At 44.7% G+C, this 15930-nt stretch overlaps 1 protein-coding gene across 7 annotated transcripts in view; it reads left to right on the forward strand.

Moving 5' to 3' along the window:
* HIVEP3 (HIVEP zinc finger 3) overlaps nucleotides 1-15930 on the forward strand; it is a 276534-nt gene that overhangs the window by 159635 nt on the left and 100969 nt on the right. For all 7 annotated transcript variants that reach the window (XM_052811190.1, XM_052811191.1, XM_052811195.1 and 4 more), the window contains one exon: nucleotides 15238-15332. The gene's annotated coding sequence lies outside the window, so the exon portion shown is untranslated. The remainder of the gene's footprint in view (nucleotides 1-15237; nucleotides 15333-15930) is intronic.

Here is a 15930-nt window from a genome sequence, read left to right on the forward strand (position 1 = left end):
GAGAAGGTGAACAGGGGTTGCACATGCAGCAGGGTAAGGTGAGGAAATCAGCTGTGCAGAGCTGAGTGAGATGAGCAGAGACGCCCCTGAGCGTTTACTGCGTGGAAATCTTCTGAGAAGCCTTTTCCCTAAGAGGAACAGTAACTTAACCCATTTAAAGACACCTAGATGGTATTTTTGTAACCCCTTGGTTTTTTTTCCAGTTGTATGGAAATTTCAGTTTGGGGTCACTTCTGGGAATTGCTCAGTGACTTTTAAGCAGGGATAACTAAGAGGAAAACATGAGTGAGATCAAGTTTTCCTACCTTCCCAAAATGGACTTGCTGTAAGCAACTACTGCTTCTTCCTCAGTGCCTTGAAGCCTGTGCACTATCTTGCATAGGCACAAAGTGCTTGTAGTGCATCGCTGTAGAAGTGAGCAGGTGGGTCAGCCACTGGTAGAAACTCCAAGCAGAGCATCTTCAGCATTGTGGGAAACCTTATACATTGACAATACAAAAATCTTCTCTGTGCAAATGAGGTTTTCAGTTTCAGCAGCTCCTCAGTCTTCAGATCCTAAGTTGTCTTTTCCATGCCACTTATCCAGACCTTCCCTTGTTCCTTCCTCGGACTTTGGAGGGTCACCTGCTCATTAAACCATTATTCAGGCTTTGCAGGCCTGGGAGGCTTTGCGGTTTCAGTTATTTTGCTCTGCTTCTCCATTAGACCTACAGACTTCAGGCAGGAAGGCATGCTGTGTCAAAAATTGGCTAGATCTGGCTGAATTCAGACATAGGATTTGGGTTTCTCCGCTAATGTTGCACTCAGATGCATCGAGACCTGGAGGGGTTTGCTGAGCCCTCATCTGGTGGTGCAGTTTAGAGGGGAAACCTCAGGAGAATCCAATAAAATTGAGCCTGGCCCTTTTCCCAGCAAACTTGGTTTTAAGTGTAGTAGTTCCCTGAAGTCTTTACCGCCACGCTCCTACATCCAGATTGAAATCCAACTTCTGCACTGCTTAAATGGTCTCTCCTGAAGGGCAGTTCACTACTTTGCAGAACTCAAAAGGCACAAACCAGACACAACCATTAATTCTATAACCACCTACTGTCACTTTTCATAAGAATTACTAGTAGATTTAAGTCTCAGGTATACATGGACTGGCCTTCTTCATCTTAAGGCGTATGATAATTCTCTTGACAGCCCCGTCTATTTTCAATATCATAATGAACTGTGAGCCAGCGGTGACGAAGGGACCCAAGTGGTGTTGTGTTGTGAGCTGGTTGCGTTCCTGACTCAAGGTAGGGTATGGTCTTGGGTAAAAGGCCAACTAGATAAGTGTGTGACCGGACACGTGCTCCCCAAAAGTAACGTAGTAGGATAAGTTGGGTTGAGCGCTTTAGAGGTCTGCGTCATCACTGGAAGTGATGGCGTGCCGTCTCCAGCCATTTCATCTGGTGAAGGTGAATGAGTGGTTGTTATTTAGGTAGTGGGGTACAGTGTTCACAAAATAGGTTGTGAAACTCAGAGAGCTTCTAAGAGCTTTCAAGGGGGTTAGGAGGAACACCCTGGGCCCTGGATTTTTGGCTGGTTCCTCCTGCCCCAAGCTGCTGGGAGATGCCCAGGAGAAGGTGTTGGATAGAAAGGCTCTCCCCATTCCCTGCTGTTCAGAGTGAGGCAGTGAGGACTCCAAGGGATGCAGCAAGTGACCTGGGGACAAAGCAGCGGGTTTGTCACTAACAGGAATGTGTTTCAGAGTTTTCCATGAGGCATCGCTGACTCTTTAAATAGCTGCCCACGGGTTTCCTGTGTTCCCTCCTGCCCTTTATTCGTTTTTTTTTTGTGTGTTTGTTCCCTTCTGGGGAGATTTACTAACATGAATTAAAGCTATAGAAAAACTGAAGATGGGGCTAAAATGAGTTGAATAGAAATAAAAAATAAAAAAGGTTCATAAAGTTCATGGGTTTCGGAAAGCACTGGGATGGCACCTGCCACCTGTAAAACAAGAGCAGCTGCTGGGCTGGGTCAGCTGTGACTCCGTAACGGGCTGGTAATTTGCAGTTGCCACCCTATTGCCACAGAGGTGTAAATCTGATAAACTCCCTTGGAGGCACTACAGCCACACCAGGTTGTATCGGCTGCAGAGGAACAAGTTAAGGGTGATTAGCTGGCTCCTGTGAGGAAGGATGGAGAGGTAATGCCTCTTCCTTAAGGGGATGCATCCTCCGGGAGGAAGAGCATCGCATGGTGTTTCTGGAGTGGCTCTCCTTAGAAGAGCTGTTCCCAGCAGTTATACTTTGTACAGGTGAAAACAGCTAAGGGATTTCTTTACTCAAATTTGAGGTCTCTTGGCATCCCATCTGGGGTGCTGGTCTGAACTGGGAGGTTTCTGTTGGGGGGATGTTGGGGCTAGTAGGGGCAGGACAAAGTGTTCTTGTGTGTATTTGAGCCCATCAAAAATGTGTTGACTCTTTGCATGTTTTAAAGAGGAAAATAAAGTTTTGGTCATGTTTAAAAGAAAAATGCCTTCATTTTGAAGATGTGGAGTGTTTAACTTTGGAACAAAACAGTGCAATGAAAGGTCAGGCTAGAACCAAGTGCAAAAATAGGGTTGTAGATATCTACAGAAGAATGTGAAGCTTTTCTGAGTTGGAAGGGAAGTCGAGCTGGGTGTTTAATTACCTCCCACAAACTTGCCCATAGTGCTCAGGTATTTCCTTCATGACTTTCTCAGGCTAAAATTAACAAAACCTGAAGAGAAACCACTCTTCCCCACCATTTCACCACGCTGTTTACGTGAGAAAATTGGCTGGGGCACAACAGTGTCACCACTGTAGTCTGGAATAAGTGTACGTTTCTTCTGGAAGTGAGGATCTCTGTGGGAAGTTATCCTGCAAGAATTCAGAAGTGTTTCTGGCCAATATCCTTCTGTGGAAGAGTGCGTGCCTCAGTTCCCACTTCTGTAAAATGGGGTTAAAAATATTCTCCCTCCCTCCCAGGAGCATTACCACACTCCCTCCACAGCAGTTTGTAAAACACCACAGATTTTTTTCCTCCAGTGTGAAAATGCTAAATAAAAGTAAATTGGTACTGTTTTAAATAATATTTTAAGTACTTCATGCTACAGTGAATGACTACAAATAACTATGAAAACATATTATGGTAAAGATTCACAGTTACGGTCCACGAGCACTCCAGGCTGGGGAAGCTACTGCTTTTCAGCACTGGTGGCCCAGCAGACACTCAAAAACCTGCTGAAATGGGTAAAAGAGATCCAAGAATCACCTAAGATCTTCCTCGCACCATACAAGTAGACTCGCCAGCAGCACGGGCTGGATCTTCACATCTGATAGCATGCATCCTACAGTAATGACTCAGTGTCTAATGAGTTTACTACCGTGGTTTGTATCATTACTAAGGTAATCCTTTTTAATTCAAGGAGTGTTTATTAAAACCAAACCCTTGCTGCTTTTGCAAACCTGCTTTGAATGGCGCCGTTTGCATTCAGAAACAGTAAAGCGAGGAAGGCTAAAACCATTACTGCCAAACTGAAGAATTTTTTCATAACCCTAAGGCAGCGCTGTGCTGTTTTTCTGCTGAAGAAAAAGCCTGCAGTGTTGGTTTTATTATGTATTATGCAGGTTTTAGGTCTTTAAAGAAGTTAAGGGAAAGTCCCCGATGAGGTGTTGGTTGCCTTATAGTCTCCATGGAATATAGTTGCTTTTTGATTCTGCCTGTAATTCATTGCCGTAGATATGGTCTGCTGCCTTCGTGTTTTGATCTGTCATCCACCTGTGGGGATTTGCTACAAAGTTAGAAAATACTTCGCGTTCGTATTTGCATTAATCAGAATTCAGAATTATTCAGAAGATAGGAGGTGGTATGCCAAAATGTTAAACCAGCAGTTAAATTTTTTTTAAATAAACAGGTGTAAAGGCAGAAATGAAGTGTGTGAATATAACAGAAATCCTCAAATCCCATTTCTTCTGAACTGGAAATAAGTCTTTGCTGGCAGTCGGGGATGTATCTAGCCTGTCCTGGGAGGCTTCTGGTTGTGGATATGTCAGTCCTGTCAAGCACAAAACCTATCACAAAAAAATCTAAGCTGGACATTGTTGTTTAGGGTTTTTTTTTTTTCTTTTTGAACCCATTCTTGCCATCTTAAATTAGAGCAATACCTTCCTAAGTGAACAGTAGGTTGGTCATGTACTTTAATAATTTCTAATGCAAATCAAGGTGATAAACATGGTCCTTTTTTACACAGATAAGCATGTTGAGTTCTTCCCAGGCGAAACAAGGCTCCTGGCTGGTGAGGACTCTGAAAGGACACGGGGACAGAGAGCTAAAAAGGAGAAGATGCTTGTGAGGGGTGTGGGGAGAGGGCAGGGACTGCTGCCCTGGTGGTGAGCAAAAAGTTTAGGTTTTGAAAAAAAAAAAAAAAGTTCATTTTGTTCTTTTCTTGAGAACAATAAGCCAGGAAAGAGTTTGAAGCTGCTGAGGGCACTTGTTGAGAAAAATAGCTTTGGAAAGGTGTTTGCTGAAAGCCACCTCTCTATTTTGGTAAATAAATGAGGAAAGTCAGAGGTGTCGGTCCAGTCGCAGGAGTGGTGGAGATGGCACTGCCTGAAGCCTCCCTCCGCCGGCACGCAGAGAGCAGGCTGCCTGCAGCCTGGAGTGGGGAAGAGGAGTATGGCAGCGTCCTGAAAATACACATAGTTTCACGTGAATGGAAACTGCAGCTTTTGCATGCCTTAGACCTCGAATAACTGAATGAATGTGAGTGCAGGGAGCGGGGGGGTGGGGTTGGTTTAGAGAAGCTCTGAGACTTGGTACGTTTCTTTCCTGCCTTTGCACCAGGTCTGTGTCAGAACAAAAATTGCCTTTGACAAGGCAGGAGACACCATCTGGAGTGGTCATTTTGTCCCGCCTTGCTAGGGAAAATATTTTGAATATTGTACTTGGGAAGCTGCTTTTGGTATACGGTCACGGATTATATCTCTACTCAAAAGTATGCTGTTGCATGCCTGTGTGTAGGGGGTACCTGCCCATGTGCCATCATCAAGACACCTACTTAAAAAGTGGTATTTTGACTCAATTTCCATCTCCATTTCCATTTGCACTGGGGTAGCTACTCGGTGCTTGGGCTCTCACCGTGAGGAATCGTCCCTAGTGCCGGCGAGCCCGCTTACGCTCGATGGGTGTGTGCATGTGTAAGAGTGAGTGCAGGGGATGTTTTCCATTTAACTGTTATTTCTGGCACTGCTGCTTTTTCTGTAATCACTGTGGAAACTGTTATGCTTGGGGGTTCATCAAGGAAACACTGTAAGTTCTTCTAGGGAGAAATACATTAAGCAAGTGGCTGTGATACTGGTTTCATAAGGGCTCACTTTAATTGGGAACAGTGTTTTCAGGAGATTTTTACTGGCTGTGTTTCTAATGGAGTTCAGAAACAGCTAAAGTGAAATGACAGAGAAAAGCGCCCAGTATGCTGGAAAAGGGGCAGTTTGATGTTTGGACTCTGGTGCTGTGTACAGCACCAGATGGTGGTGTTTCAGGAAAAAAAAAAGTCAGATTTTCTTTTGAGAAAGAAAAAAAGTTTGAAGATAGATGGAATCTGCCTGCAGAGTAGCTTTGGTCTGGGCCCTGTCTTAGAGAAATACGAGAATTTACTGATGCAGGTCATTTATTGTGAGGGGGTTTTTTAGATACATTAACGGGTATCCTACTCTACTGCAGCCACAAAGAGTAGACCGGCATGGCATCACCGCATGGCTGAGGCTGGATTTGGGATGCTGACGTGCCATGGTGCCGAGATGTGTGAGCATCTCCTGTGTGCCGTGGCGTGGGGGGAGGACTGCGGGTGGGAGAACCCCTGGACTGGCCGCTGGTGGAGGAGCCAGCTCCAGCTGGGAGCCGGCTCTCGCAGTCTCACCCTGGCTCTGCACGCACGGGAGTTTCCGTGCTACACCTTTGTGTGCGGTGAAGCACGCCTGATGTGCAGGCAGGATTTGGGGAGAAAAGCCTACAGTATGTAACTGCAGGGAGAGGATGGCGTGCAGCTGGAGCGTGCACTTCCCATGCCACGCGGCCCACGCACCCGAGGCTGTTGTCGTCTCGTGTTCAAAGACAGTGGTGAGGACGTTCATCTGCTGCTGCCGGCTCACCGTCGGTGCTGGGCAGTTTTCTCTTACTCTAATGTATTAGACAGTAATAGAGTGATATGCATGGCTGTGCTTAACCAAGCAGCATGGTATTCCTCACAGATAACGTGTCATTTCTGCGTGGATACGGTGACAACACTGTTCACAAATCAGGAAGAAACTTCCGGAGAGCTTTTAAAACTCATTTTGTAGGTGCAGCACAAAGCAGAGAGGTCCTGAGGACTTTTGTGGGGCTGTGAAGCACTGGCATTTTGTGCAAATATTAGCTATTAACCCTCGCTAAACTACAGTTTGAGCTGTTAAATTTCCCCAATTTCTCCTTAGATGTAGAAATAAACCTAATATTTCTCCTCTGTTTGTGCCTGACATGCTGGGGGGGTGTCATTATTCCTTGTCAAGCAGCTGATCTGACCCAGTCCAGAGACTGAATCATGCCATTGCTGTTGGTCAGAGCTCAAGGACCTGACAGGCTGGATCACATCAGGTCACCTTGCTCAGCAGCCTGTCTCTGAAGGGTGCAACAAGCTTTGCAACACATCAGCTGTGGGATAAACTTCTTCCATTCTGGGCATTCATGTTCATTGTCGTTAACCACTTATTTATGATCAGAATAACACCGTCACATGCTAGAAACTGCACATACCACAAAAAACTGGCCGCGTGGTCCCAGCTTGAGGGAGCTTACCATTGAGGGCAAAACTCAGAGGGAGAAGACGGGGGAAGAGAAAGGGTTACGGTGGCCAGGCGGTGAGGTGTGTTTGCTAGCTTTCATGCATGCCCTGTATTTTATTTGTGGTACTTAGGAGTGCTCTTTTTCATTGGCATTTGTGGAGAGGCTGATACCGGAAAGAGGAAAGGAGGTTTTGTCTATGCTATACATATTTGATGTTTTGCGATTATGCATTTTAATAATTACCTTAATAAGTTACTCAAACTCGCCTCTCACTTTATTTTGGGATCTCTGGAGGCATTCTGTTTGCTTAACACTCTTGAAGTCTTTACAGCACTCAGCAAATGATTTATTGCTATTGATTTATATGGCACCCAGTACAAGCTTCGTGGCAGCGGGTGCAGAAATTATGGTTCTTCCAGGACCACTTCACCCACCATTGAAACAGAGACTTCTCTGATTAACAGGAGAGTGGAGAGTGAGATGGACAGATTCATACAATTTGATGACCTCAGCCATTAATTATTTATTGAGCTTTTAATTTTGCATCCATCATTCTAGCTCTGTCTCCCTTGACTTCCCAGAGTAGTGGCATGGGAGGTAAAGTATCAACAGATACCTTTAGAGGGAGAGGTTTGCAGCTTTTAGAGCAGCACAGCTGTGCCTGTGTTAACCTCTGAGACTCCAGAAAGGTGCTAATATCTACTTTGGCCCTGGGTATTTCAGGTCTTCAGAGACCCTTAGTTTTAAGCCCGAAATGCTGTGTTTTCCCCAGTACTATGAGCTGTAGGGCAGACGATGGTGTTAATCCATCCTGGGCTTGGAGCTGGTGTGTGCATAAGCCTCTTCTTCCTCCAGCTGTGGACAGAGAGGGGTTGCCATTGTTTTTCTTGGCATCCCATATCCCTCGCAGCTTGGCATGAAAACTCTGCTTTCCTTGGGTTTTGTGCTTCAGGGCTTCGAGCAGATGTCTGTAGGTATCAGGAGGGCAATTTTTCTAAATGCACAAGGAGCTGAGGATGTTTTATCTTGTTTTTTTGGCTCTTTCCCCCTCTTTTTTGAAGGATCAAGGGTGGCCTCAACTGGCAGAAGGACACTGAGGTTTAGAATAATCTGGTGCTATCAAGCATCAGCTTTCATGAATGCGACTGTTTCCTTCCTTGGCTGTGTTGTTTTGCTCATGGATTTGGGGTCACTGTATATGTGATCCAGGAGGAGATATCTGATGAGGTACCTGTGGGATTTTCTTCTTCCCTTACAGCCAGGGGCACTTATGGGACCTCTGCACACCTGATCATTGCCAGAACCTCTGGGATAGATGGGACCTTGTGTGTAAGCCCCAGAGCTGCTGAGTCTCCTACACTTGTGCTTGTAGTTACTGGCTTTCATAGGAGCCACCAGAAAAATGTGCAGGAGAAAAGGTGATCTTGTGCTCCAATCCAGCCCCCCCAGCTGAAACTATGCAAGATCTGGGCATGGTGGAGTGCACAGAGAAGCAGTCTGGGACCGAGCAGACCTGGTCCCTTTTCTTCATCCACTGAAAGCACTAGGTCCCTCAAGCTCCCTGATGGCTCCAGCTGCTATAATGGGAGCAAGAATGGTCATTCATCATTTTAGGGCAAAAAAAGCACAAATCATTGAGGAGTGTCTATTAGCTGAACAGATCCTCCCACCAGGTTGGGATTATTCCTAAAAGGTCTGTGACGTGGGAAATGAAATGGTGAATAAGGAGATTTTTGTAGTAAAAGTGCTTTCCTCCTAAGCTGGACAAGTGAACTGTTGAGTCTGGTTCTTCCATCCTCTGCTCCTAGAGGGATCCTGCATGACCCATCCATGTGCTGGACTTGTCCCACAGCCGACTTCAGGCTGGTTCAGTTCAGGCGCCAGTGCCGGGAACAGCACTGCAAGGCCCCCGCGCAGGGAAAAAACGTCAGATAACCAAACCTCTTACCACACACTTTCTTTTCCTCTTTCAGAGCTACAGTATTTTATTGATGAACTGGGCTCGTTTGCTCCAAAAGATCCACTTTTCTCTTCAGTCTGTTCCGTTTGGTGCTGTGGAGAGAGCTGATGGGAATCGCCACAATAAAATTTTAATTAAATGCCAGGCAATAATTTGCAGCGAGTAAATTGCGGTACCTGCAGTATGCTGTTGACATCTGTTCACAGACCCAGAGGGCCATTAGTGACTTTGAGAACCAGGAGAAAAACGCAGGTCCACTTACCTTGTTTTTTATTCTTTCAGTCCAGGGCAGAGAGACCTATTATGTTTAATATTTTATAGCAGTGCATTGTTGCCATCCTTCCTGTGAGTCATTTTTCCACAAGAAACCCGTGCTCACCGTGTTATTTAACCCCTTTAGAGGGTTTAAAGGTGGATTGTAAATCTTCTGCAGAAATGGTCTTTTATATGCTGTGTTCGTGCCACTGCATTGCTGCACAGTGCCAGGAAGCAAAAGCTGCTTTAATATTCAGCCATCTGCACGCTCGGGGGAAGGCCGGCAGCGCACCGGAGACTGGCACAGACGTCCCAAAATCACTTGGAGGCTCAGGCTCAGGTTTGAAGCTCTGACCCAAGCTGCATTTCTCTTGCGTGGTGGTGTTTTCCCCCATGTCTGAGTCTGCTGAAGCCCAAAATGGAGATGATGATAATGAAAATCTGCATCCTGGAAAGGAGTGTTCCCAACCCGATAGTGTGAGGATGTTTGTCCAGCCTTGAGATGTTTCTCCAGCCTTGATATGTTTCAAGTGATGGGATGACTCTTGGGGGAGGGATTTCCTAATGTTCATTTAGCCCTTCCCTTTCCCTGTTTTGCCCCATCCCATGAAGATCTATGTGCCTGTGCAGGTACCTTTGGACTCTTACCTTTCACATGCTTGCAGACAGTTTTGTCCCCCCTAGAACACCTCCAGTGGCTTTGCTAAATAGTACCTTGAGGTCTTTCCAGGTTTTAGTTTAAGAAAATGACTTGCTAATTGTTTTGGAGCATTCCTTGTGTTTTCTCTATGTTTCTGACCAAAGAACCTGGACCTGTGCACAATTATATGTTGTTTTACTGATTTTCAGCAGAGCTCCTGCTATGCAGCCTCATAGGTCTGAGGACAAAAATATACATGACTTTCATTTAAATAACTGTAGTGGAAACTTTCTATGGAAAGAAGATACCCCAAAAAGCCCCTGAAAGAACAAAGTAATTGCCTTACAGAATGACTTCCTTTTGCTGCATTGTTTTCCGTTTGCATCAGCCGTTTGTCTCCTTTGGGCTGTGCAGTTGTGGTTCTTTGGTGTGTCATCCAGCAAAAGTACAGCAGAACTTGTGTGCACAGAAGAGAATTGCTACTTTTTTTTTTTTCTCTCTCATGAGGTGAAAAACCCCCAGCTGTGCTTTGTACAAATTGGGTCTGTGGCACAAGTGGAATTTAAAAATTACAATTAGTCTTGGACGCTCTGCTCAAGGTTACACTTTTGTGTTGTCCTTCAGATGAGGATGTTGAAGAAAGTGAGTGGTGGCATTGAAATTGCTAATATGTCAGAGCTTCTTGACCAGTGAGATGAAAATACTGTGGCATTTCAGCATGTGCAATGCGGAGATGCGCTTCTGTTGGCCACGCTGCAGCAAAGAGAGTTCATATTGTCATAGGGTAACTTTATCAGGCTGCTAAAGCCTTAAAACCCCCCAAAGGTTCTGGTTTCTGCTTTGGACCTCAGGGCACAGACCGTTGCAGGGAACTGCAGGAGGTGTAATCTCTCCCCTCGCTGCTGATGGGGTGGGAAGGGTGGTGTGAGCTTTCTGGTTGCTCGCTCTTGGGAGGAACCTGGATATTCATATTTTGGAGGCTGGAAATTGAAATTTTTCATTTCACACTGCTGGGAAGATTAAGCAAAGATTTTTATCCAAATGAGTCATTAGTACATATGTTTGGCCATCTTATTTTTTACTGAAATAACTGCCTATATGATGCTTTCTGCTTGGAGATGGAGGCCAGTGTTCTGCAAGAGATTCTGTTTTCTTTTTTACACTCTTTTCTTTAACTGATTACAGCCTATACTTAAGTCTCATGAACCGCTGGTTCAATCTCAGTTCATAGCCTCACTCTACTTCCTTTAATTCGGCAGAGCACTTTTACTCTGCAGAAGTGTCAAAAAGTTAAAAGTGCCTAACGCTTTCCCATACCTGTGACTCTCTTTGCTTCTCTTAATGATTTCTAAAGGCAAAGGTCATGCCTTTTAACATCTTGAAAAACTTCTAAAATACCATACTGAAGTAAAATAAAACCAACGAGCACCAGAAATGTGCCACATGAATAATTTTTCTGTTGCTCTTGATACGCTGTTGATACGGCTGTGGGAAAGATGAATGAATAGCTGTAGAAACGGCCATAGACGCTATTTCATGCTTGACAGCAGATTTCTTTTGAGAACATTGTGTTTTTAATGTGGATACAAAACTTGGGAAGCAGGGGGCTGCAGATCTCCTGAGGGGCTTCAAGTCAAGACACCACCGTGCTCGTGGTGCTGCAGCTATCCGCTGCATCGTCTGGGCTGGGGAGGCAGTTTGATGGGTCCCTGCCAGGCTGGAGAGGTTTGAGCTGCCGGTCTGGGGAGGCACGTCCTGTCCCCCGCAGGAAGGTGACTAATGGGGTTGCATCCCACCCTTTCATACCACCTCTTTGCCGAAACACTTGGTTTGAACTTGCAGTAGCCTGCTGAGCAAACGCCCAGAAGATGAAAATGACAAAACCTTCTGGTCATCTTGGTCTTACAAGAAGCTGCCTGGAAGTTCATAGTTTAATTGATAGTGAGCGACCTTATGAGAATATGGAGCCTGATACGGTCAGAGGTGTACATTTGGAGGAGAATCCAGAGAAATTTCCTTCTCAGCTGCTAATCACTGATGTCAGAGCGCTGTAGACTGCTGGACTTGTTTTTTTCTTTTTATACTTGTTTGTGCCTTGCAGTGTCTTGTGCTAAAAGTGCATCTCATTCACCTCAGACCACAGCTTCAGGCTTCTGCATGGCTTCTTGCTTCCTGCCTGGGAATGTGAAAATAAATGGTGGTGGTGAGTTTAGAAGAGGTGCATGGAAAACAAAGAACCAGCTTGGGGAGATTGAGTTTCCCCAAAGCAAGAGATTTGTTCTAAGTGGCAGGCTGGTTTCACCTGAAAGCACCAGCTCCCCATGGATGAACAAAGTTAGCCCAACCTGGCAGCGTGGTCAGTCCATCATTGCGTGGGCTTTAGTTTAATTCCCAAGAAGATGACAAGAAAGTCTTGGTTAGGCATGATCTTAATCTTGACATTGATGTTAATTAATCCTGATTCATTGTTATAAGAGTATGAGGCCAGGCAGGAAATGAGCAAAAAGCATTACTGAGAAAAAAAAAATAAAATCTCTGATTTCACACTTCAGGGTGTGGGGAGGGAAAGCTTTGAAGATGCTGTGTTCTTGCTGCAGTATATTATATTAACTTTTTTGGTTTTGGCTCATGAAGTACTCTTTTCCCTCACCCTTAGAAGCATCGGATGTAATTAAGCTCAGAAGCAATAGCCCTTTCCAGCTCTTTCCTGTCAGCAGGGTGAAATAGCACATAAATGGTGGATTTTTTATTTTTTTTTCTTCTTAGTGGGTGAATAGCCACTACAGAAATTTAGCTCCTCAGTGCTGTATTACCTCCTGAGAACCAAAGCTTTGCTAGTACCTGTTTTCAGCTGGTAAACCAAGACCCTGGATGCTTTCAGTTGCTCATTTAATTGGCTGCATTTTGTCCTGTAAGTCTGCTCGGGATGCAGCACTGGTGGGGGGAGACAGGATGAAATCCTGCCAGCAGCACTGCAGAAACCGACTACTTTGTCAGAAAGCAGAGCTAGACGGTATGTTATCGCCCTGTTCAGAGTCATTGCAAAGGAGACTTGCCAGACGTCTCCATGCTAGACTAGTTGTGTGATTTACAAAGTTGTTTTCAATCCCAAACAGAGATTTTTCATCTAAATGGTTTTGCAAGCTTTTATTCAACAAGAACGGAGAAGCACCAAGGCCCTTCCCTGTCTGAAGAGGGTGGCCAGAGCAGTGAGCTGCCCGGTGTGTCTGGTAGTGCAGCCGTCTTCCAGAAACGCATAGTGAGAGGTCATAGGAGCTCTGACCCTCCTCTGGCTTAGGAAGCACAGCTTGGCTGGGATATGAATTTTTAACTTGTGTTCAAACTACTTTCACAGAGTCACTGCCTGGAGATAGAAAGCATACAGCCTTGTTAGAGAGGGTGATAACAGCTACTTTATCTCAAGTGCCTGGACTGCTGCTTTTTTTTTTTTTTTTTCCTTTTTCTTTTTAATCTGATATTCTTTGTTCAAAACCCAGAAGGGGCAGATGCCTCCCAGTTAAGACTGATGTAGCTTATCAGCAGAAGTCTGCCTGCTGTTTCATAGGATGCTCCCGAACTAAACTGGGGTAAAGGCTGGAGATTCAGCTTGTCAAAGACAGTGCTAAAGGAAATCTGTTTAGATGTTTATGCATCAGCAAGGTGGCAAGGCCAACATTTATTCCCATTGGCATTTCAGCTGCTCTTTGTGATTAGAGATGCCCTGGAGAAGCCTCAGCGGTAGAGGAGTGACACGACAGTAATACTCTGCTAATGCCAGAGCAGTTTTGCACTGGCTAGCATCACTGTGTGCTTCTGAAACGCTCTCTTTATTATTTTTTTTTTTAACTTTCCTATTAAAATGGAAATTCACTTCTGTTAAAAGTATCTGTAATGCCTGTTCTGGCACTGAATTTTCCTAGCTTATCTACAGCCAGGTGGCAGCGAGGGCTTGATGATGCTGGGGGCTATCAGTGGCTTCAGTGAGCCCCTTTTGTTCTCTTGAGATCATTGGTGAAGATCTCTGCACAGACCAGAGACTGCCTGTTCACTGGGTGTGCAGAGGGAAGATTTTGTGGCTTGGTGGTGAGGCTGGACCAAACTGTCCCCCTGCCACTCGAAGGAAGCTGTAAGACCCTTTGCCAGCCCAGGTGAGGTGCCTGTTGCAGCCTCCGCTGTGGCTGTCAGCAACCTGCCAGACTGGGAGAGCAGCTTATTATAAATCTATTTTTGCACTCAATGAAAATTGCTAAAAATATTTGCTTTCACTCATCAGCCATCAAACTCCTGCCCTCCAGCACCATCGTTATTCTGTGCAGGTTACTTCTAATGAGAAATTAGTGCTCTAAGCATTTATGTTGCAGTCTTTCACCTGCAAATGAATATTTTGCATGCCATGTGGGAAGGCAGATTTGTTAAAAAATAAAACTGTTTTGAGATCCTATTATGTACTGCCACAAGCAGGACATTTGCAAATATTTGAGTGAGACCTCTATTTAATATACTTTAATATTTCCCCAAGTAGAAGGGTCATTTTGAGATTACGCCACTGGACAGGGCTCTTCTTTTATTGTGGCAGATCCTCTGCGTGACATTGGCCCATGACTTGGTCTCTTCAAGTCTCTGTTTCTTCTCCACAATTTTGACGTAATAATACTTCTTTCCCCTACCTGGTCTGTGTAGATAGACAGCAGTTGGGGAAGATGGGCTGCCTGTGTGGATCATGCGGTAGATGGGGCCATCGCCTCAACTGTTATAATGTAGTTAATTAATTAACAGCTGGGTTATGCAGGTTCAGTTGAGCAGTCATTGGGTTGATTCCTAAGGTTTTTTTTACCCTTTGAAACAAAGAAAATTCAGACTTCAAGGTAAAGCCACGTCCTCCATGCCTCTTCCTGATGGACAGTGCCTTAACTTTTCTCATCTAAATGTTGGAGAGCCCTCAGCTGTCCTTCAATTTCTATCTCAGTGCTTTTCTTCCCTTAGTCAGGAAATTCTTCCTAGTGTCTAACCTGTGTTCTTTGGTGCAATTTAAGACTATGACATCTTGTGCTACTCTTGACAAGCCAGGAAGATAGTTTATTCCTTTCTGTTGTGGCCCTCTTGATGTGTTTGAAGACCATTATGATGCCTCCCTGTCGTCTTTACTCTTTGGTCCAGATGAATGTGATTTTTTCACTGATTTTTCAGTCTGTGCTTTCTTGATCTCTGATCATTCTTGCTATCTGCATTGGGACTTTCTCTACAACTTTATTGAAATGCAGTGTCTGTTATCAGAACCTTGGTAGTGCTACATAAATGAAAAGTTCCCTTTGTGTATCTGGTGAACAGTACACCTCTCTATGTATCACAGTGTGATGTTTGGTTTTATTGCAGTATTGTGACTGCGTTCAGGTCCTGTTCAGTTTGTGATCCATGGTAATCCTGAGATCCTTTAAAAAAAAACAAACCCAAAACCTTTGTGAGCTGATATTTATTTCCCTTGTGACCATGTCATTGATTATTCCTGTCTTAGCACTATTCACCCATCATTCCTGAATTGTCTTTTTCTTTTTCTCTTTTTTTTTTCCAGACCATTTCTACAATTTATCAAGATCATTTTGAATCCTAATCCTGGCCTCCGAAGTACTTGCAGCCTGTCCCAGCCTGGTATCAGCAGCAATTTTAGTAAGCATACTGTGTTCCATCATTCAAACCAATTACAAAGATACTGAATTGTGCTAGAGCTAGAACACCTTGGACACCCACTCGATACATCTTTCCCTTTGGCAGTGTGCATTGTGGCACCATCCTGCAATGCTGCATTTGCTTTTCAAAAGGTACGAAAGGCAATGCAACTCCCTCGGACAATGAGATTCGTATCCCAAAGCAAGAGATTTCATCAGCCCCTTTGAAGTTTTGTCATGAGAAATAAGTTCATTTACCATACTGATGCCTGAACAAGACCAGTTATGTGCAGGGCCAGGAGTTTGAAAGAGTAGAAGCTATGCTTTCTTGGAAAATCAGCAAGTCGACTTTTTCCTATGTATTTGTTACAGTTTTCGTTTTTCCTTCATTCTCAATGGAAAACCCGCCTTCTCTTTGCATCTCATAGCTGCCCTTTTGCTCAGCAAATACTTGCTTATTAAGGAGTGTTTGGGGCTGAGACCCAGAGGGAAGAAAAGCAAACACGATTTGTTTCATGACTTACAGACCGAGAAGGCAGTTGTGGGTGATGGTGGGGATGTGTTGGACCTGCTGGGGGTGGCAGCAGGTATGTGTCTGA

The sequence above is a fragment of the Harpia harpyja genome, chromosome 16 (genome assembly GCF_026419915.1).
Source record: "Harpia harpyja isolate bHarHar1 chromosome 16, bHarHar1 primary haplotype, whole genome shotgun sequence".
In the NCBI taxonomy this organism is placed as follows: domain Eukaryota; kingdom Metazoa; phylum Chordata; class Aves; order Accipitriformes; family Accipitridae; genus Harpia; species Harpia harpyja.